The sequence below is a fragment of the Hyla sarda genome, chromosome 5 (assembly GCF_029499605.1).
Source record: "Hyla sarda isolate aHylSar1 chromosome 5, aHylSar1.hap1, whole genome shotgun sequence".
NCBI lineage: Eukaryota > Metazoa > Chordata > Amphibia > Anura > Hylidae > Hyla > Hyla sarda.
In genome coordinates, this window is record NC_079193.1 from 99,391,690 (window position 1) to 99,415,410 (window position 23,721).

General features: G+C 41.8%; 1 protein-coding gene across 4 annotated transcripts in view; it reads right to left on the bottom strand.

The window, feature by feature from the left end:
• Positions 1-23,721, bottom strand: part of THRB (thyroid hormone receptor beta) — a 485,968-nt gene that overhangs the window by 224,858 nt on the left and 237,389 nt on the right. For 3 of the 4 annotated variants that reach the window (XM_056519989.1, XM_056519980.1, XM_056519981.1), the window contains exon 3: positions 11,157-11,203. The exons of the other annotated variant lie outside the window; for it this stretch is intronic. The gene's annotated coding sequence lies outside the window, so the exon portion shown is untranslated. The remainder of the gene's footprint in view (positions 1-11,156; positions 11,204-23,721) is intronic. 4 annotated transcript variants of the gene reach the window in all.

The following is a 23,721-nucleotide window of genomic DNA, read 5'->3' on the forward strand; positions in this document are numbered from 1 at the left end:
TATATTTGCATCATAAAATTAATGTGTTTTTACTTTTGGAAGACATCAGAGGGCTTCAAAGTTCAGCAGCAGTTTTCCAATTTTTCACAAAATTTTCAAAATCGGAATTTTTCAGGGACCAGTTCAGTTTTGAAGTGGATTTGAAGGGCCTTCAAATGAGAAATACCCCAAAAATTACCCAATTATAAAAACTGAACCCCTCAAAGTATCCAAAATGACATTCAGTAAGTTTGTTAACCCTTGAGGTGTTTCACAGGAATAGCAGCAAAGTGAAGGAGAAAATTCTAAATTATCATTTTTTACACTCGCATGTTCTTGTAGACCCAGTTTTTGAATTTTTACAAGTGGTAATAGGAGAAAAAGCCCCCACAAATTTGTAACCCAATTTCTCTCAAGTAAGGAAATACTTCATATGTGTATGTCAAGTTTTCGGCGGGCGCAGTAGAGGGCTCAGAAGGGAAGGAGCAACAATGGGATTTTGGAGAGTGAATTTTGCTGAAATGGTTTTTGGGGGGCATGTCACATTTAGGAAGCCCCTATGGTGCCAGAACAGCAGAAAACCCCACATGGCATACCATTTTGGAAACTACACCCCTCAAGGCACGTAACAAGGGGTCCAGTGAGCCTTAACACCACGCAGGTGTTTGACGACTTTTCGTTAAAATCGGATGTGTAAATGAAAAAAAAAAATTTTCACTAAAGTGCAGTTTTTCCCCCCAAATTTACCATTTTTACAAAAGGTTATGGGAGAGAATGCCCCCCAAAATTTGTAACCGCATCTCTTCTGAGTATGGAAATACCCCATGTTAGGACGTAAAATGCTCTGCGGGAGAACTACAATGCTCAGAAGAAAAGGAGCGCCATTGAGCTTTTGGAAAGAGAATTCGTCTGGAATGGTAGTCAGGGGCCATATGCGTTTACAAAGCCCCCTGTGGTGCAAGAACAGTGGACCCCCCACATGTGACCCCATTTTGGAAACTACACCCCTCACAGAATTTAATAAGGGGTGCAGTGAGTATTTACACCCCAGTGACATTTGACAGATCTTTGGAACAGTGGACTGTGCAAATGAAAAATTAAATTTTTCATTTTCACGGACCACTGTTCCAAAAATCTGTCAGACACCTGTGGGGCGTAAATGCTCACTGTACCCCTTAATACACTACATGAGGGGTGTAGTTTCCAAAATGGGGTCACATGTGGGGGGGTCCATTGTTCTGGCACTATGGGGGCTTTGTAAACTCATGTGGCCTTCAATTCCAGACACATTTTCTTTTCAAAATCCCAATGGCGCTCCTTCTCTTCTGAGCATTGTAGAGCGCCCGCCGAGCACTTTACATCCACATATGGGGTATGTTCTTACTCAGAAGAAATGGGGTTACAAATTGTGGGGGGCTTTTTTCATATTTTCCCTTGTGAAAATGAAAAATTTAGGGTAACACCAGCATTTTAGTGAAAACATTTTTTGTTTTCATTTTCCCATCAAAATTTAATGAAAATTCATCAAACACCTGTGGGGTGTTAAAGCTCACTATACACTCCGTGGGGGATGTAGTTTCCAAAATGGAGTCACATGTGGGTATTTATGTTTTTGCGTTTATGTAAGAACCACTGTAAAATCAGCCACCCCTGTGCAAATCACCAATTTAGGCCTCAAATGTACATGGTGCGCTCTCACTCCTGAGCCTTGTCGTGTGCCGCAGAGCATTTAACGTCCACATATGGGGTAATTCCGTACTCAGGAGAAATTGCGTTACTAATTTCGGGGTTTTTTTTTTTCCTTTTACTGCTTGTGAAAATAAAAAGTATGGGGCAACACCAGCATGTTAGTGTAAACATTTTTTTTTTACAATAACAGGCTGGTGTAGCCCCCAACTTTTCCTTTTCATAAGGGGTAAAAGGAGAAAAAGCCCCCCAAAATGTGTAGTGCAATTTCTCCCGATTACGGAAATATCCCATATGTGGCCCTAAACTGTTTCCTTGAAATACGACAGGGCTCCAAAATGAGAGAGCGCCATGCGCATTTGAGGACTAAATTAGGAATTGCATAGGGGTGGACATAGGGGTATTCTACGTCAGTGATTCCCAAACAGGGTGCCTCCAGCTGTTGCTTAACTCCTAGCATGCCTGGACAGTCAGTGGCTGTCCAGAAATGCTGGGAGTTGTTGTTTTGCAACAGCTGGAGGCTCCGTTTTGGAAACACTGCCATACAATACGTTTTTCATTTTTATTGGGGGGGGGGACAGTGTAAGGGGGTGTATATGTAGTGTTATACCCTTTATTTTGGGTTAGTGTAGTGTAGTGGTTTTTAGGGTACATTCGCACTGGCGGGTTACGGTGAGTTTCCCGCTAGGAGTTTAAGCTGCGGCAAAAAATTTGCCGCAGACCAAAATTGAAGCAGGAAACATACTGAAAACCTGCCTGTGTGAATGTACGCTGTACGTTCACATGGGGGGGGGGCACACCTCCAGCTGTTTCAAAACCACAGCTCCCAGCATGTACTGACAGACCGTGCATGCTGGGAGTTGTACTTTTGCAACAGCTGGAGGCACACTGGTTGGAAAACCTTCAGTTAAGTTCTGTTACCTAACTCAGTATTTTCCAACCAGTGTGCCTCCAGCTGTTGCAAAACTACAATCCCCAGCATGTACTGACATACCGTGCATGCTGGGAGTTGTACTTTTGCAACAGCTGGAGGCACACTGGTTGGAAAACCTTCAGTTAGGTTCTGGTACTTAACTCAAAATTTTCCAACCAGTGTTCCTCCAGCTGTTGCAAAACTACAACTCCCAACATGTACTAATCGCCGAAGGGCATGCTGGGAGATATAGTTATGCAACAGCTGGAGGTTACGCAACTACAACTCCCAGCATTCTGAGACAGCTGTTTGCTGTTTGAGCATGCTGGGATTTGCAGTTTTGCAACATCTGGAGGGCTACAGATTATAGACCACTGCACAGTGATCTCCAAACTATGACCCTCCAGATGTTGCAAAACTACAAATCCCAGCATGCCCAGACAGCAAAAAGCTGTTTGAGCATGCTAGGAGTTGTAGTTTTGCAAGATCTGGAGGGATACAGTTTAGAGACCACTGTATAGTGGTCTGAAACTGCAGCCCTCCAGCTGTTGCAAAACTACATATTCCAGCATGCACAAACAGCTGTCTGGGCATGCTGGGAGTTGTAGTTTTGCAACATCTGGAGGGCTACAGTCTCAGTCTGTAGCCCTCCTGATGTTGCTAGGCAACTTACCGGCTTCCGTAGGATCCAGGGAGCCGTCCTCTTTTGCCGCACGACGTCGCGGCCCGCCGATCTCCGTCGCCGCCCGCCGATCACCGTCGCCCGCAGTCTCCGGAGGGTTAAGTGGACCTTCGGCGTTCGGTCCCCTTCGTTTCCCCGTTCTGCCCCGCCTATTGTGGGTGGGCAGGACGGGGAAAACGAAAGTAAACCCCTCTGCCCCCGATCTGCTATTGGTGGTTGCGTCTAGACCACCAATAGCAGGTATAGGAGGGGTGGCACCCCTGCCACCTCACTCCTATGCCTTCAGGGGGATCATAGTTATCTTAGACAACCGCGATCCCCCTTCTATTACGGGTCACCGGGTCACCATAGACCCGTAATGACCCGGAATCGGCGCAAATCGCAAGTGTGAATTCACTTGCGATTTGCGCCGATCGCCAACATGGGGGGTCTAATGACCCCCCTGGGCATTTGCACGGGGTGCCTGCTGATAGATATCAGCAGGCACCCCGGTCCGGTCCCCGCCCGGCGTGCGGCAGGGACCAAAATTCCCACAGCCGTATGGATAAGCCCTTCGTCCTTAAGTACCAGGACGCAAGGGCGTATGCAAACGCCCTTCGTCCCCAACAGGTTATGTTTATCTAGTGCTATCCCATTGCTTGTAAGAATTACCCTTTTATTATGGTGTAATATACTACGTAGAAGTAAAATGTAATAGTAGTCAGGAGTTACTGTATTACAGAATCAGATACAAAGTTGAATAGTAGATACATGTTTGTGCATTATTCAGAACAACGTTACCATCAGAACCTTTGCTGTGGGCCACAAAATGTATCTTACCCATGTATATCTATAACCAGTGCCCAATAACACAAATAAAATGGAAGGTGGTTTTCATGAAAAGCTTAACATTGAACTCCACGTTGCAGCTTCATCATTTTACGCCTGAGGTTTACTATGACAACCTAAAACCTCCTGGTAGCCGGCCATGAGCATTTCACTTGAAATGATATGACAATCTGCCTACAGATCATGTTGAACATTTACATTCTGTTTAGTTTGCGAAAACTGTTTGAAATGGTAATATTTTTAAGAGATATTCAAGGTCATTCTCAATCAACATTTGGCTCGCTACATGCAAATTCCTAGGCAATGTAAGCATCACATAAATGTTATTGTAAAGAGCCTGGCCAATAAAGTGCCCAAGTAACTTTTTTCTATCATGATAAAACACATGACTCTTTCAGAAATAAAAGAAGAACTGACAGCTTGTGGAGCTAAAAGAAGTGCTCAATGCATGCTCAGACAATATGACAAAGCAAAGTGGCAAACAATAAATGATGAAACTGGTGACAAACTGCGTCATCGAGTTCTATAAATAAAGTGATAGTTTATGGGAACAATTGCCGAGAAGCTAAGTCAAAAAGTGACAGTCAATATGGCTGTGCTTACTCTTGTTACTTTTGCAAAAATGGCTAATGCTAGTGAACAGAAAAAAGGTCAAAACTTTGACTACTGCTTTAACTTAAAATGTATCACATATATTGGATTCAACTGACAATTTGGTCTCAAGCATTTAACAAGTAAAGCATTGATCAACAGCACTGATGTCATAGCGGTGGGATGTTTATGACATTAAAGGTGTTCTCCGCCCCTAGACATCTTAGGTGATAAGATGTCTGATCGAAGGGGTCCCACCACTGGGGGCCCCCGGGATCTCGGCTGCAACACCCTGCTGTCATCACTGCACAGAGGAAACTTGCTCTGTGTGGGTGATACAGGGGCCGGAGCATTGTGACGTGATGTCACTGCCTGCCCCTTAATGCAAGTCTATGGGAGGAGGCATGACGGCCACCATGCCCCCTCCAATAGACTTGCATTAAGGGGGCAGCCTGTGATGTCACGAGGGGGCGGAGCTGTGACATCACAATGCTCCACCCCCTGTATCGCCCGTCATTACGCACAGAGTGAGTCTGCTCTATGCAGTGATTACAGCGGGGTGCCGAAGCCGAGATCCTGGGGGTCCCCAACGGCGGAACCCCTGCGATTAGACATCTTATCCCCTATCCTTTAGATGGGGGATAAGATGTCTAGGGGCGGAGTACCCCTTTAAATGGGTTTTTCAGGAATATACAATTGATAGCCTATCCAAAAGATGGCTATCACTAGCTTATCGGTGGGATGTCAACACTCAGCATCCCTGCCGATCAGCAGTTTGGTGCTTGTACTTCACAAAATACAGGGCAGGGAGCAGTTGGGGCTTTGTATTCCTTGAAGTGATGGCTCTGCGTTGTTGTAGTCTTAGCCCCTACATACTTCAGTAGTAGCTGAGGCTGCAGTACCCTGGCACAGCCACTACAACAGTGTGGCAAGTTGTCAGCAGCCAACTGATAAACCTTTGATGGCCTATGCACTGGATAGATTATCAATAATATATTCCCGAAAAACCCCTTTAAATGTTTTTTTTTTTTTTTTACAAAGCAAAGTAAGCAAAACCAGCTGTGTACTACATACATATATATTTAAAGGAGTATAAATGTGCTGTTTTCTAGATAAAATCACTGTACTGTTCTTTTCACCCATGGATCTGATTAATTCCTGGTTTCCTCTCTATACTGTGACCCTAATGTTGTAATACAACAGAGCACACACTTTTCTACAATCCCCAAGCTTGCATACACAGACTAACAAGCAAGATGACAAGGACACCAGGACAAAACAAAGAGGTCACATAAATTGGCAATATTGTTTTATACTGTTCTGCCCCCCTGGCTATCTGGGAAGGGGAGCTCTGCTTTTCCCTCTATGGGGTAAGCCCCTTTGTCCTTCTCTCTTTCCAGTGTGACATTGTCTAACAATAAACTTTCCCACTCACCCTTCCTTAAAAGTATGTTTAAATGGGGTTGTAGTTATTTTCAATCCCATGGTGCTATGTTGAAGCAGGTGTGTCGTTGGTTATGTAATATAAATAAAAAACTAACCAACATATATGTTGAGGGGTGGGAAACATCACCATAGCCTTCCTATAAATTTGGTCAGTTATGGGTTAATACTATGTGAAGCACTCTATGGTCGGTCAAGTGCTAAACAAACGGCTCAATATGGGCTAATATACTAGAGAAGGGGACACAGTAAAAAAAAAAAAAAAAAAAAGGGTTATTTGGTATGACAGATACCATGTTATTAGATTTCGTATTGTTCTACATAGAAGAAAAAAAAGAGAATATCTTGTTGTGTTTCTTTGGTTAGACTTATTAGAAAAGAAACAGGACATTAATGAGTTTTTCTGCCCATTTTTACTATATAACACTTAAAGCGATACCGGTTCTGCTTTGGTACCTAGTCAAAACCTAATTTTTGCTGCATTAAAGATGGCTAATATGTGAAATAAATAAAAAATCCCATTATACTGTTCATAAAAAATACTGCTCATCACTAAATATATGAAAATAAAGCGTTAAGGAGCAAAGTCTAGTCTGTGTGACATGCATTAAGTCAACTCCACAAAATGATCAAAATTTATAGGAAAATGAGTTAATTAAATGGAATCGAATAGTTCACAGTTTTCTGTCTATAGTAATTATTGTAATATCAACATAAAGATGAAATTAAATGTGGTTAATATCTTATTGGACATAACCATATCTTCACAGATATTACACAGAAGCGTAGGCCCATTACATGTACCCAATGTGGAAATGTTTCAGTGCTATTGAAGAAGCTGGCATATGTTAACTGTTTTGTTTAATAAGAATTGCTGGGCTTTCATACCAAAGCATTCATTCTGTGTTCCATATTTTTAAGTGGACAATCTCCATTATATCTTTTATCTTAATCTGCTTACTTGATCAGTGTCATTTGCATATCCTGATGATGGGAGGGACAGTGATTCCATTCCTATATTCCATAGAGCAGTGTTTACCAAGCGCGGCCTTCAAATTCCCCCAACAGGTCATGTCTACAGGATGACCATAATTATATCGCCTGTGAAAGACTAAGGAAATCGTAAAAACATGACATGTTGGGGGAACTTGAGGACCTCACTTGTGAAACACCGCCATAGAGTATAACTAGGTAACCATTGGCCACCTCTGCTCTACAAATAAAAACACAGCGGGGTTGCTTACTAATATGCCATAGACAATAAGAAACTTCCCATTACATTTCCCAATATAAAAAAATAATACTAAGAAGTCTGTCCTTGGTCAGCTGGCTTCCTGAGAATTTTCAGATCGTTCTTCACAGCTTCCAAAAACCTCCTCACCCCTCCTCTCCTAGCATTATCTGTATAATTTTTGTGCGATGGAATTAGAATATATAGGAGTTATACATTTTCCCTGAGGTGGTATTCACACACTGTTTTTATAGCTTTTTCCTGTTTTTGCCAGAATCTTCCCAAAATTGTAGCAAACATTGTGCAATTTTACTATAATTGTGTAAATCAGAGTAAACACTTGTCATTTTTTTACTGTGATTTTGAAAATCAAAGCAGCACAGTAAAACATAATATGTGTGAATCTTTATAAAACATCTTAACTGTGATTTTATATCAAATCACTTTCTCCACTAATATTTAACTAAACATGCACTGTGAATAAATAAAAAGAATTAAAACTACACATAATGTAAAGCTGCCAGGAGATCTCATTTGGGAAAGTGCATTGATGAGACTCCACCCCCTCTCTGCATAGCCAGAGTATTCAAAGAAAATGTAAGAAGCCTTAGGAGATCAGTATGGCTGACATCCCATGCCTGCCACATGAGCTAAAATAGGTAAGCACAATGCATACACAAGAACCTCTACATTATTCTCTAATAATAGTCTATGCTGTACTATATACGCAAAAACAAATTCCCAGAGTGCTTCTTTATCAAGCATTCTTACCTCAGGAGCTGTAAGCTAAATTCTAGATTTCTCCAAGATATGATAGGTGCACAGCTCATAACAAGGAAAAGCTCACACATCACTGGTATATATTGGCAATTTGTCAAAAAGCTATGCTAACATATACAGCAGTGTACTAGCAGGTCCATTGGTTATAATAGGGTCAATATAGTTAACTAGGGACTATATAAAGTTTATTTCTTGAACCTTTGCTGTTTCTGTGCAGGACTTTCAAAATGGAAAAAGCACAGCAGGCCTTTCAAAAAAAATTCCCTGTTATGTCCCACTCTACTGCTATAGTCAGTACAACTGATGCAGTAGCTAAATGGTTGGTAGATGAATCTGGGGTGCTCAGCCCAATATTGCACATAACACTTGACATAAATGTATGAACTAAAAGATAGCAGGTAGCACTCACCACGTCTTCTTATGCATGGACCATCTTTATTCAGGACCACATCATAGAGCAAGATGTTGGATACAGCATACAAGTGCAGGAGGCGTGGACACCTATAATGTACACAAACACAACAGCTGCGCATTCTCCGTCAGACCTGTGGTATGCACATGCTTACGAAACAGCTGTCGCACCTGTGTATGTTATTAGCGCCCTTGACTCCTGCACTTGTATGCCATTAGTCCTGCACTTGCAGTGCTGGGGACTTGGGTTCAAATCCCACTAAGGACAACAATAAATAAATAAAGTGTTATTATTAAGGGCAACATGGTGGCTCAGTCGTTAGCACTGCTGCCTTGCAGTGCTAGGGACTTGGGTTCAAATCCCACTAAGGACAACAATAAATAATTAAAGCATATATCCCATCTTGTATGATGTTGTACTAAATAAAGATGGTCCATGCCTAAGAAGACGTGGTCTTATCTTTATGTTCTTACGACAACTGACAGACCCCATTTAAGTCAATGGGATCCATAGGGATCCAGCAATGGGACCCGGCTGTGGGTCCTTTGGGCGCAATAAGAAAAAGAGCCAAACAGTCCCTGGATGGGTGGGAGCACAACATCAGTGTTTACTTAGCCTAACATTACTTCAGAAAATTATGAGAAACTCCTAATCATTGGTGTATATAGGGTATACTGAAGAAGCTGCCAGAAAAGGTGTACTAATATCAAGTGATATAAAGTGCAACCATAAGGACCAGCCTCACTGTATAGACTTTACATCAGTATTTAATTCTAAGTAATTAATATTTTCAGCTCTTTACATCAAAGTTCCTTGAGACTTCTGTTAATTTTAAAAGAGCCATTGCCCATTATGACCAATCTCTTTAGGCTGTTGTCACACAGACATCTAAGAGAGACAAGCGTTCTGCCCAAACATTCATGAGGCGGATTTTACAATTCAGTAGTGACATGGATTCCTTTCAGGAAAGCTTCAGAAGATGACAGAAGAGATCTTGCATATGTATGATTAAAAAGGTATATGAACAGCTTCCAGCAATAACAGCATTTGATGACTTTTGAAATAAAGCTTTTCAATTAAAGAGCAATAATTCTGGTCTTATCAGCTATTCCACTGATCTTATACGGATATGAGAATATTTGAATTCAGATTTTGCTGGAATATCAAACATATTATTAAGAGTAGAATTTGTCACCAGACTTTCCCTAAAAAAAAAAAAAAAACGTGACAACAACTTAGTAGTTCACCCTCAAAGAAATTAGCTCTGTAAAACCATATGGCCACATCCACTTGGGGTAACACCAATAGAAGATTGTTTCTTAATTTACATACATGTGCAATATCTTGTGGCTGCCTGCACTGTAGTACATGTACACCAGTTTGTTAGATTCGTTAAGTTTAGGGGACTTGCTCCATTTTGAACTGTTCCTTGCATGGATGTTGGGGGTGGTTTTGGGGGGGGGGGGGGGGCAAATGGAAAATTGTCAATAACTGCGGAGTTCCTTCTTTCTCTTTACCCCTCCCTGCTTTGTGTCTGCTGTGGCCGGGTGCATACAGTGCAGCTACGTGACCTGACCCCCGCACAGGCACTTCCTAGTTGTGTTCTCCCCTCAAGTAACTTCACACCTGCTGCCTGCAAGACTTGATGCAAACCAGTATGCTGCAGTGACATCTTTGTCTTCTTTCTTCCTATACCGTGTCGCTTACAGTGCAGGGGCAGTAAGGGAGCATAATTAATGTGAAAATGGCACCAAGGGGACATTATTTCTGTGTTTGGACATTATTACTTTGAAAAAAGCACCAAGAGGGGTAGTAATGCTGTGCAGGGGCAGTAAGGGGACACTTTTATTGTGAAGGGGTAGTAAGAGGTCACTGTTACTGTAAATATAAAAAAAGAAGGAAAGAGCGCTCCATAGCGTAATACCGCAAGGTAGGGGATCCACAGGTATAATAGGAAATACCATTACCATGAGCGGTTGTGTAAACTCACACACAACAGTGGTCAGAGTGAGTGAGAGACAAGTCCAGTCTGCAGCCTTCCCATCCAAGCGAGACAATGGCAGGATAAGACTTCAAGGTGTGATGGGATTCAATAGCGCTGAGCAGGAGCAGACACGTCAGGTAAGATGGAGGATGGCTTTATTAAAAGCCATCCTCCATCTTACCTGACGTGACTGCTCCTGCTCAGCGCCATTGAATCCCATCACACCTTGAAGTCTTATCCTGCCACTGTTGCTGTAAAGGGAATCTGTCAGCTCTATATCATGCTGAGAGCTGCAGACTTGGGCAGATAGCTTACAAGAAGATAAAACAAATGATACCTGTCTCTTAGCTGTTTGCAAAGTCATAAAATTATGTTTTACTTCTAAGTGATAGAGGCCGGGCTAAGCTTAAGTATACAAATCTGCAGTTTATGTGCCTCAGATGAACATACCCTAACACTGAGTCACCCATCTCTATAAGTAACCATTGTAAATCACATGTAAAAAAAAAAAAGTATAAATCATGCCAGCCAACTTGTCCAGTTCTTTGAAAAGCAACAAAAACTTCAAGGGAACCTGTTCACATTTTATTAATAGACTGTCAGGTAATAGCACAAATAAATGTATACCTCATTTGAAAGATGCGGTAGACTTCTGTGTAGATTCTGCGTGCAATCTGCAAATTGGAAATAAAGTTGTGTTATAATTAATAATAAATTTAGTATATACGTATGCATCTATGAATGATCATTGTAAGGTAAAATATTGAAAAATGATTTTAAAGATGTACATGTAAATATACAGTAGCCAACCCTGATAACAGATCATTTTAACAATTTATGAATTACTGTATATACTCGAGCATAAGCCGACCCGAATATAAGCCGAGGCCCCAAATTTCAACCCAAAAACCCAGGAAAAGTTATTGACTCGACTATAAGCCTAGGGAAATACATCATCCCCCCTGTCATCATCCAGACCCCCATCATTAACACCCCCGTCATCATCACCCTGTCATCATCCAGACCCCCATCATCATCACCCTGTCATCATCCCCCTCGTCATCATCCCCCCCTTCATCATCACCGCCTGTCAATCCCTTCAATCAGTGGTCTTCAACCTGCAGACCTCCAGATGTTGCAAAACTACAACTCCCAGCATGTGCGGTGGGGAGGGTTAGTCGTTCTGGGCTGTCCATCTTCACCGGGAGGCCCTCTTCTCCTCTCCGGGCTGGCCCCGGACTAGTGAAGTTGCCTTGACGACGACGCATAGGGACATTCATGCGCAGGGACGTCCCTGTGCGATGACATCAAGGCAACGTCACTAGTCTGGGGCCGGCCCTGAGCGGAGAAGAGGGCCTCTTGGTGAAGCTGTCCAGCCCGAAACGACTAACCCTCCCCACTGGGCGGTCCCTGCACCATAGATGGCCCGGACTAGCTCACCCTTCCTTCCCACCGAGGGTAGGTGAGTGGAAAACTAAAGGGGGGGTCTGGATGATGACGAAGGCCCGGCAGAGGTCTTCAACCTGCGGACCTCCAGATGTTTCAGAACTACAACTCCCAGCATGCCTGGACAGCCGATGGCTGTCCGGGTATGCTGGGAGTTGTAGTTTTGCAACATCTACAGGTCCACAGGTTGAAGACCACTGAGAAGTGATTGACAGACGGAAAGTTCACTTGAGTATAAGCCGAAAAATTGTGCTGAAAAACTCGGCTTATACTCGAGTATATACGGTAAGATTAATTAAAGGGGTACTCCGGTGCTTACACATCTTATCCCCCATCCAAAGGATAGGGGATAAGATGCCTGATCGCGGGAGTCCCGCAGCTGGGGATGCCCGGGATCATGCACGGGGCACCCCGTTTGTAATCAGTCCCCGTGTTCGCGTGTGACGTCACGCCTCCGCCCCAGTGTGACGTCATACTCCGCCCCTCAATGCAAGCTTACGGGAGGGGGCGTGATAGCTATCACGCCCCCTCCCGTAGGCTTGCATTGAGGGGCGGAGCGTGATGTCACACGGGGCGGAGGCATGACGTCACACGCCGCCGTCCCTGCGGTCGCCGGTAATCAGACCCGGAGCGAACACGCTCCGGGGACTGATTACAAACGGGGTGCCCCGTGCATGATCCCGGGCCTCCCCAGTTGCGGGACTCCCGCGATCAGGCATCTTATCCCCTATCCTTTGGATAGGGGATAAGATGTGTAAGCACCGGAGTACTCCTTTAACCTTAAATTTTAAATATATATATTTTTTTTGTTAATTTAGCACATGTAGTACTTATGATGGTCTCAAGACATATACAAATAAATAAAGCAGAGTATATGCTTGGTAACTTGAAGTTTTATCCAGATTCATATCATGGTGATGGCATGATGGTGTTTATCCTCACTTTCAAAGACACAAGGTTTATTTTTCCTAAAGTTCTTTTCCTAAAAAAGGTTTTGTAGGACGTAGGTTAATGTGACAGAACACAACCTAAACACAACCTAAATACTGTCCAGCTATTTTCCCATGCTTGTGGCACAGTCATGCATTTGCCATGAAAAAATATATTAATCTGTTGTGATACAAGATATAAAGGGTCCTTTCAAGCAGACACCACATAAAAGTATCTCACAATTGTATGTTGTAGTCAGTGTGGTTTCATACCATTTCCTGTGACTGAAATAGTCATCTAAATTCATGCTGATAATGAAACAGAAATTGGTACGTTAGTGATTCTTATCACGCATGGCCATGGGTACACTTAAAAGCCCAAAAAGCTTGTCCACAATTATGAACTAAATGATAGCAGCAAAAAAAGTTTAAAACATAAGAAATATCATGATGACATAGCATCTAAAGTAAACTGTAAATGATGCCAAACTGTTCTTCACCCAAAAAAAAGCTGAGACTGCAGATTGTGAGACACCAGCTTTGACAATACAAAGGCAGAGAAAGCCCCCATGAAGCATATTTTATAATGTGATCTTTCCCCTTTTTGATACCTATAATCATATTTACAGATAATGGCATATTTTCAATGTCTTATTTTTAGTTTTTTAAACTTCACAAAAGAGAAAAGTCTTTCAGTCTGATATTGTATTAAAAGTCCTGTGACTTATTTCAACAAACTGTTCAATCAGGTTATGTTCACACTGCCGCTGTGCTTTACTAAAGGGAGCTCCATCACTCAGCCTGTTGGGAGGGCGGGAATTGAGCTGAGAAACACATTTATCCTTTATGCCTGGGCTGCTGGAATAAAAATAAAAATAACAAACTTTCACTTACCTTCCGCCACTTCCCCTGGTGCCATTGGAATCGGTCACCCATCCTGTCACACTGTGCTCCCTCCTTGGTGATATGCTGAGCGGCAGCATCATGTAATAGGCCTGGACAGCACGCAGCGGTCAGACATGCTGGCCGCGGACGCACTCATCCACCGCCGCCCGGCATAACCCATACTGGGAGTGGCATCCCGCAATGCAATCACAGCCTGCCCACTGTGTCCTACCTTCCCTGTTGTCCCTGTGCGCTTCCTGCTTGCCGGCGCACGTCCCCGCCTCCTAGGGCACACTCGCGCCAGCTCTGTGAAATTTAAAGGGACAGTACACATTTAATTGGTTCCTGTTTTTCATGACCCTATAAGTACAAGCACTTCCTTTTGACACTTGTCGGATCTTTGTGCTTTATCAGCCTAAGATAAAGCGTTCAGTTTGTGTCTTGCTTTGCCGTGTATCAGACCCTATTGCTACGTATCCTGACCTTGCTCCTGTGCTGCTTACCCTCTGACCTCTTGCTACGTGACCTGACCTTGCTATTGTGCCACCAGCCCTGGCCGCCTGCCTGTCCTGACTACGTGTTGCCTCATCCATCCAGTACCACGTTACACCTCGGCCACATGTGTGGGCGAGTCGTATCAGGGGTAGTGACCTGGGTGCCATCTGAAGCAGCAAGTCCATCCTGCTTTGTGGCGGGCTCTGGTGAAAACCAGCGGAACCTTAGACTCTGCTCCCTGGTATGGCCCACTTCATCATCCACACAGGTACAGAGGATCCACTTCACCTCAGCCGTAACAGAGCTTCACTATTGGCTAAATAATAAGTACTGTACAAATGCATAGCCCCTATTATTTCATAATTGTCATCTGTTTCTAAACTAAAATATAATATGAAGAAAATCATATAACAGTTTTCTGATTATTTCTTGAATATTTTTTTAAGGCCCCATGTAGGCAACCTTGTTGAGAAATATATAGCCTACATAATTCTATTAGGCCATACAGTACCGATCACTTATCTAAGAGATTTGTTTTTCTGTTAAAAAGCTTACAGTATGCCATACTTTAATTCCCCTCAAAGAAGCACAGTCTCTGTATGAGAGTACAAAAGAGGCACCACCAGCGCAGGTCATACAAGGCCACACTGGTGGTCCATGGACCAGGAATAATATCATCCATGTGAACACTGTTTACTTAGTTATTCAGCTTATTAAATGTAATTGTTAATTCATTTTCCCACCAAACCCATTTATCATCTATCCGGCTGTGAGGCTCCTAGCAATCCTGTGAATAGGTGATAAATGTGTTTGGCGACTGAACTCTGCAATGTTGAATTTAAAGCACTAAACCGTTTATTAAATATTAAATGAGAGTGAAGTACTCACCACACAGTAATATACAGGGCAGATGAGTAAACATTTGTTAGGCTTCCTTTACATATTGCATATGAGTCATCAGTTTTTTTTTCCTTCCAGTGCTGCAGAAAATGCACAGGAGAGAATATGAAGCAAGAACTGATCCTATTCATTTCAATGGGAAAGTTCACAATCATCCAGTGTCTCAGTTTGGACACTGGATGATTGGACTCGCTGGACCAGCACAGACAAGGGAACGCATCTTACTGCATTCCCCTGTCCAGCGATCACAAACAATGGACGCCGGATGATGCACAACTGATGGCAACTGATGCACTTCTGGCAACAGTTGTGGCAATTTTTGCCCAGTCTTGCCGGAGCCAGATGTTGCATATATGTTACTTCAGCCTTAGATTGTATTAGGCTCTATGATTAAATTAAAGGGGTTAAGGGGTTATTCAAGAGTATAAAAACATGTCTAATTTCTTTTAAAAACAGCTACACGTCTGTTCCCAGGATGTGAGTAGTATAAAAAATGGCTCCATTCACTTCAATGGAACTGAGCTACTGAAACACACCCAACCTGGAGACAGCAGTTTTTCAAAGACATAAGCTCTGTTTTTCTATTCATGGATGACCCCTTTAATTGTAATAAGTCCTTATACTGATCCCATAGACACAATCAATTTATAATACGTCTACTGGCTTTGTGTTGGACAATAAAGACCACTGCTGATGTAAACAAAGACATATTCAAAGCACACCAGAAGATTTAAAACACATTCATGGTCTATTCACATGTACAATATTTTGTGCAGATTTGATGCACAGGATTTTCTGCTAAAGATTTCAATGTAAACTGAACACAACGTGAAATCCTACGCATCAAATCTGCGCAGAATACTGTACGTGTGAATAGACCCTTAATGAGTATTAGAGTGGAATGGCTGGCTCACAAAAATTACTTCAAATCCATGAAACATCAGAAGACGATTAAACCTCTAACTGTATCCTAAATGGCCCAAAACGACCACATCGTCTTGACCAAGGCGCTTGTGTGATCGCAAAAGTTATAGTCATGTGACACTTTACTACTTATCATACCAGGAGGCACTGAAATTACTAACAGTGCATTTTTGATACAACTCCTGAATATGTTTATTACTTATAACATTCAAATAAATGTAATTTAAACAGTCATCTATTTATCCAGGTCCCCTAAGTGCAATATTACAAGTTTCAAAAAAAAAATAAAAAATAATTTTTTATATCAACTGGCTCCGGACTTCTATTAAAAAATCTTAATCCTTCCAGTAGTTATCAGCTGCTGAAGTTGAGTTCTTTTCTTTCTGACAACAGTGCTGCTGACCTCTGCTTGTCTCAGAAACTGTCCGAAGCATTAGAGGTTTGCTATGGGGATTTGCTCCTATTTTGGACAGTTCCTGAGACAAGCAGAGGTGTCAACAGAGAGCACTGTTGTCAGACAGAAAAGAACAACTCAACTTGATAACTACTGGAAGGATTAAGGTTTTTTAATAGAAGTAATTTACAAATCTGTTCAACGTTCTGGAGCCAGTTGATATAAAAAGAAGATAGTTTTTTCCTGGACTACCCCTTTAAATTTAAAAGAAAAGTCTTGAAGTCAGCAATAATTTGACAGCGGCAACAGTAAGATTATACTATAAAATATAAAGAGGATCTGTTACCAGCAGCAGATTCTGTGATATGCAAGTACTTTTAATGTTCTTGATGACAGTATTAGGGTGAAAGGTTAACTTCTGCTGAATACGGGGACCATATTGTTTGACTCTTGCACATGCTTATTTTTAATGTTGACTATTGAGTGCACTGGCTTTCAGTAATGTTATGTATGTATGTGTATGTTCTTCTTAGTAAATACAGTTATTTAACCCCTTAAGGACCGGTTTTTTTTTCCGTTTTTGCATTTTCGTTTTTTGCTCCTTGCCTTTAAAAAATCATAACTCTTTCAATTTTGCACCTAAAAATCCATATGATTGCTTATTTTTTGCGCCACCAATTCTACTTGGTAATGACATCAGTCATTTTGCCCAAAGATCTACGGTGAAACAGAAAAAAAAATCATTGTGCAACAAAATTGAAAAAAACCCGCTGTTTTGTAACTTTTGGGGGCTTCCGTTTCTACGTAGTACATTTTTCGGTAAAAATGACACCTTATCTTTATTCTGTAGGTCCATACAATTAAAATGATACCCTACTTATATAGGTTTGATTTTGTCGGACTTCTGGAAAAAATCATAACTACATGCAGGAAAATTAATACGTTTAAAATTGTCATCTTCTGACCCCTATAACTTTTTTATTTTTCCGTGTATGGGGCGGTATGAGGGCTCATTTTTAGCGCCGTGATCTGAAGTTTTTAACGGCACCATTTTTGCATTGATAGGACTTATTGATCGCGTTTTATTCATTTTTAAATTATATAAAAAGTGACCAAAAATGCACTATTTTGGACTTTGGAATTTTTTCGCGCGCACGCCATTGACCGAGCGGTTTAATTAATGATATATTTTTATAATTCGGACATTTCCGCACGTGGTGATACCATATATGTTTATTTTTATTTACACTGTGTTTTTTTTTATGGGAAAAGGGGGGTGATTCAAACTTTTAATAGGGGAGGGGTTAAATGATATTCATTAACTTTTTTTTTTCACTTTTTTTTTGCAGTGTTATAGGTCCCATAGGGACCTATAACACTGCCCACACTGATCTTTATCATTGATCACTGGTTTCTCATAGGAAACCAGTGATCGATGATTCTGCCGCATGACTGCTCATGCCTGGATCTCAGGCACTGAGCAATCATTCGGCGATTAGACAGCGATATTTCGCCGCGGCTATCCCGAACAGCCCACCAAGTTAACCGGCATGGTTTCACTTTCGCTTTTAGCCGCGGCTAAAAGGTTAAAAGCGCTCGGCGCCGCGATCGGCGCTGCGCGCTATTAGCGGCGGGTCCCAGCTTCACTATGACGCCGGGCACGCCTTGATATGATGCAGGGTTACCATGTAACCCCACGTTATATCACGGGAGCAGGACCAAGGACGTACCGGTATGTCCTTTGTCCTTAAGGGGTTAATACTGGACAGTAAAAGGTAAAAGGTTATCCTCTCCCTTCTCTCTCCCAATCACATAGCAATAGTGTAAGGCTTATCTTAGATATTTTATCACACAAAAAAATAATTATATATATATATATATATATATATATATATATATATATATATACACACACATATATATATATATATATATATATATATATATATATAAGGGAATATGCAAAGCAGCTCATTACACCACCTTCTCAGGTAGTGTTCCCTGGTATCAGCTTGTCTCCTGTTACGGAATATAAAAAGATGATCGGGATTTATGCCAAGCCAGGCTACTCCCCAAAAGGGAAGTTTCTACCCATCTGCAGACAGCTCTTTCGTGGTGTTTGCCACTCGTCAGTACAGAGCAGGGTGATCAGGCTTGGCTGATATATATACTATCCTTGAAAATGGTGAAGGGATTCTAAAAGCTGAGGATAAAGGATGCATCTTAGATTTATGTTAAAAAAAAACTTGTAAACATGTTAACTGTAAAATTTACAACCTAGAATAAGTGAAAGGGAGAACTAAATACATTTTTTGAAGTCCCTTGTACCCGGACAGTATTTTCATGCAAACATAAAGAGCGGACTGTTTACAATAAGCTTGAATATTCTATTTATTTCTCTGTAGTTTGTATGTGAACTTTGCACATGATTGGAAAAATGCCACGATGAAAACCACGTCCAAGAATTTCAATGGAAATATGACACCGTTTGCAAATCCAGAATTGCCATGTTGAAAACAAAAGCTGGATATATGCACTTCCAGCAAAAATCGAACAGGGCAACACTAACATCTGTTAAAAGGATAATGAGGTCAGAGTCATAATGATGAGAACCAAGTCCCACATCTACTGAGAACATTCCCATAGTTATCCCACAAATATATTGAATACATAAAAGTGAAAATATTTGGTGTAAACATGCAGTAAATATTAATAGACAAGGTAAAATGAAAGTATTCCATCTCTGGCTTATACATATTCAAAGGATATCCCTTAAATGATAAATAGGTCCCATCTCTATAATGAGGGCATCCCCTGACCCTGGTCGGGATTATGAAAAGAGCCAGGTGGGCTGTTCTACACTGTTTCTGGGAAGTCATGTTTTTGTGATGTGGGGACATTTAATTTTGAAGGTTGTAAGAAGCTCATCTTTATTCAGCTTCTTCCAACTTTATTATGATGCTATCAGCCAACATGAAATAATAGTTAACACTCATTATCTGAAAATAGTAAACAATGTTATATTTTATTACCTATGAAGAATTCCCAAGAAATGATTTTCAGATTACTATTAGTATGTATACTAGAAGCAACAAATTATACTACAGAGGACAATCGGATCAAGTCCTTTTACAACAAGGAAATAAAATTGCTAAGAGTTACCATATTTTTCGCCGTATAAGACGCACTTTTTCTTCTCCAAAACTGGGGGGGAAAAGTTGGTGCGTCTTATACGGTGAATACACACACCTATCGCGGCGGTCCCTGCGGCCATCAATGGCCGGGACCCGCGGCTAATACAGGACATCACCGATCGCGGTGATGCCCTGTATTAACCCTTCAGACGCTGCGATCAAAGCTGACCACCGCGTCTGAAGCGAAAGTGACACTAACCCGGCTGCTCAGTCGGGCTGTTCAGGACCACCGCGGTGAAATCGCGGCATCCTGAACAGCTTACAGGACACCGGGAGGGACCTTACCTGCCTCCTCGGTGTCTGCTCCGTGCCGGGATCCCCTGCATGGCCGGTGCTCTCCTTCAACGTCATCACGTCGTCGCGCACGACGTCCCGTCATCCAATAGGAGCGGCGTGCGCAGCGACGTGATGATGGCGACGGAGAGCGGGGATCCCGGGGAAGAAGACGTCCGGAGCGTCGGGGACACCACAGGGACGCGGCAACAGCGATGGAGCAACATCCAGGGCAGTGGTGACGGGTCCGGAGCGGCGGGGACACGTGAGCATTACCTTCTTTACCAGTGGTCTTCAACCTGCAGACCTCCAGATGTTGCAAAACTACAACTCCCAGCATGCCCGGACAGCCAACGGCTGTCCGGGCAAGCTGGGAGTTGTAGTTTTGCAACATCTGGAGGTCCGCAGGTTGAAGTTCACTGTTGGGTTCAGAATCTTTTTTTTCTAGATTTTGCACCTTTAAAATTGGGTGCGTCTTATATGCCGGTGCGTCCTATAGGGTGAAAAATACGGTAACTGATCTGTTCTTTAAAATCATAATTGTTGTTCGGTAAAATAACTATCTGGGTGATACAATCCAATCAAATATGTTGGCCATGCTGGTGGTTATTTATTAAACAACCCAAAACACCAACCCCAAGAAACATACAAAACAGTCCAAAATTTATAGAGTCAGCAACTAATTTAACAAAAAGATACCAAGCTGGGGCACTCCTGTCACTGGTGTTACTGGTATTCTGCAGCCAAGCCAGACTGACCATTTTGGAGCCAGATGTGCCTGTCTTCACTCAGGTAGCCAATGATGACTATAAGCAAACTCCATGACTGTAACACCCCAAAGGGAATGGACCCACTTTGATACCATAACCCCTTAAAGGGGTACTCCGGTGAAAACCGTTTTTCTTTTAAATCAACTGGTGGCAGAAAGTTAAACATATTTGTAAATTACTTCTATGAAAAAATCTTAATCCTTCCTGTACTTATTAGCTGCTGAATACTACAGAGGAAATTATTTTCTTTTTGGAATGCTCTCTCATGACATCACGAGCACAGTTCTCTCTGCTGACGTTATTTATTTATTGTTGTCCTTAGTGGGATTTGAACCCAAGTCCCCAGCATTGCAAGGCAGCAGTGCTAACCACTGAGCCACCATGCTGCCCTTGGCATACATCTGCTATGCACGGTTGCTAAAATGGACAGAGATGTCAGCAGAGAGCACTGTGGTCGTGATGTCATCAGTGTTCCAAAAAGAAAGGAATTTCCTCTGTAGCATTTAGCAGCTAAAAAGTACTGGGAGGATTAAGATTTTTTAATAGAAGTAATTTACAAATATGTTTAACTTTCTGCCACCAGTTGATTTAAAAGAAAAAAGGTTTTCACCGGAGTACCCCTTTAAGGACTCAGCGTTTTTCCGTTTTTGCATTTTCATTTTTTCCTCCTCAATTTTGCACATAAAATTCCATATTATGGCTTATTTTTTGCGCCACCAATTCTACTTTGCAGTGACATTAGTCATTTTACCCAAAAATCCACGGCGAAACGGAAAAGGACTCAGTCACGCCTCCTCCCATAGACTTGTATTGAAGGGACGGGGCATGACATCACACTGGGCGGAGTCCTGACATCACGGACTTCCATTCCCGTGGTCGCGACCCAGACCCTCCAGCGCTTCCGGACAAAAAACAGGTGGGTGCCGCATGCAATATTGCGGGGGTCTCCAGCGGCGGGACCCCCGCAATCAGACATCTTATCCCCTATCCTTTGGATAGGGCATAAGATGTCTAGGGTGGGAGTACCCCTTTAAGGACACAGCCAATTTTATTTTTGCATTTCGTTTTTTTTCCCCCTTGACTTCTAAAAAACATAACTCTTTATTTCCATCTACATGTTGTTAGAGCTTGTTTTTTGCATGACATATTGTACTTTGTAATGACATCACTCATTTTACCATAAAATTTTGTGAGAAAATTTAAAAGAAAACTGAAATTTTGCACATTTTGGAGGGTTTCTTTTTACGCAGTACACTTTACAGTGAAAATTACATTATTCTATCTTATTTACCTTCTTCACAAAATAAGTATGTTTAAAATTGCTCTTTTTTGACCACCTATAACTTTCTAATTTTTACGTATATGAGGCTGTATGAGTGCACTTTTTTGCACTGTAATCTGTAGTTTTTTTTATTTTTTATTTGCGTACATCTAAAAATTTGATCGCATTTTATAATTTTTTTGGCCAAAACACAGCAATTTTGGACTTTTATTTATTTATTTTTTTTAACATCTGCGCCATTCACCATACAGAATAATTTACATTATATTTTGATAGTTCGATAGTTTTATGCTTTTTGGGGGTAAAATGGGAAAAGGGGTGATTTACATTTTTATTGGGGGAGGGGCTTTTTCACAATCTTTTTGATTTTTTTAAACACTTTTTATGTCCATAAAGGGGACTATTTACAGCAATCATTTGATTGCTAATACTGTTCAGTGCTATGCATAGGCATAGCACTGATCAGTATTAGTGGAGATCTTCTTCTCTGGTCTGACATTGAGAAGAGAAGAAGAACACCGGGGGATGGATGAAGGCAGGTGAGGGGACCTCCACCCGCCATCTCGGCTGATCTGATCCCTGTGGCTGTGCCGTATACAGAGCTGAATTGCCGCAGATGCCGTGATCTGTATTGATCATGGCATCTGAGGGGTTAATGGCGGACATCAGCATGATCACATGTCCGCAATTAGCGGTGGGTCTCTGGCTGCTGATAGCAGCCCGGACCTGCAGTGCATGATGCGAGCACCGCTCCAGTGCTCACGTCATGTATAGGACATAGATGAACGTCCTGGTGTATTAAGTACCAGTGCATCAGGGCGTACATTTGCTTACTATGTCCTTAAGGGGTAAACAGTTTGTCTTAGGGACAAACTGGGGAGCAGAGTCTAGGTATTTGCTAGGTTTTTACCCTTCATCCTACTTCAGGTAGCAGAAGATAGTGGATACCAGGTCACTGCAACAAAAGTGGCCCTGGTATGAGTAACAGCTAGCTAGGTGGGCCGACAGCCCTGATGCCTGAAACCAGGATACTAAGGCTGCTGCTGCTGCAAAAAATGTTTTTACCATAGATTTTGTAGAAATGTAATGAATGTCACTACAAAGTACAATTAGTGGCACAATAAACAAGCCCTCATATGGGTCTGTAAATAGAAAATTTAAAGTGTTATGGCTAAAAGTTGCTGCTTTCTTAAGGGGTTACTATATCAGTGTAAAATCCATTTAATGGTTCCTCAGAGCTGCCCTTGGCCATGGGCTGTGTCTGGTAATGCAATAATGCTCAATTTACTTGAATGGGGGTGAGCTACAATATTGTACTGAACCATGGGCAATAGTGATCCCCATACAACTCCATAAGCAGTTTGGAAACAAAAAAACAGACACACGGTAGTTATGACACACAAGACATACACCACACACGGATAAATGTATAACAGTCCTTGTTCGGTATGGAAACTTCTTTTCATAACTCTTCAACAGAAAAAAAGTTTTACCCTGGACTAAAATTTCCATTTCTAACATACAAATTAAAACTCAGAATTGAAATGCATGAAAGAAGAAAATGTCCAGTCATATTCTGTCCTGCCTTCACAATTCAATAATAGCTATAGCCATGTGACAATCCTAGTATGCTCAGTCTCTATTATAATATGGAAAACTACAAAACCACAAAATTAAAGAAGAAGGCCATCAAACTCTCG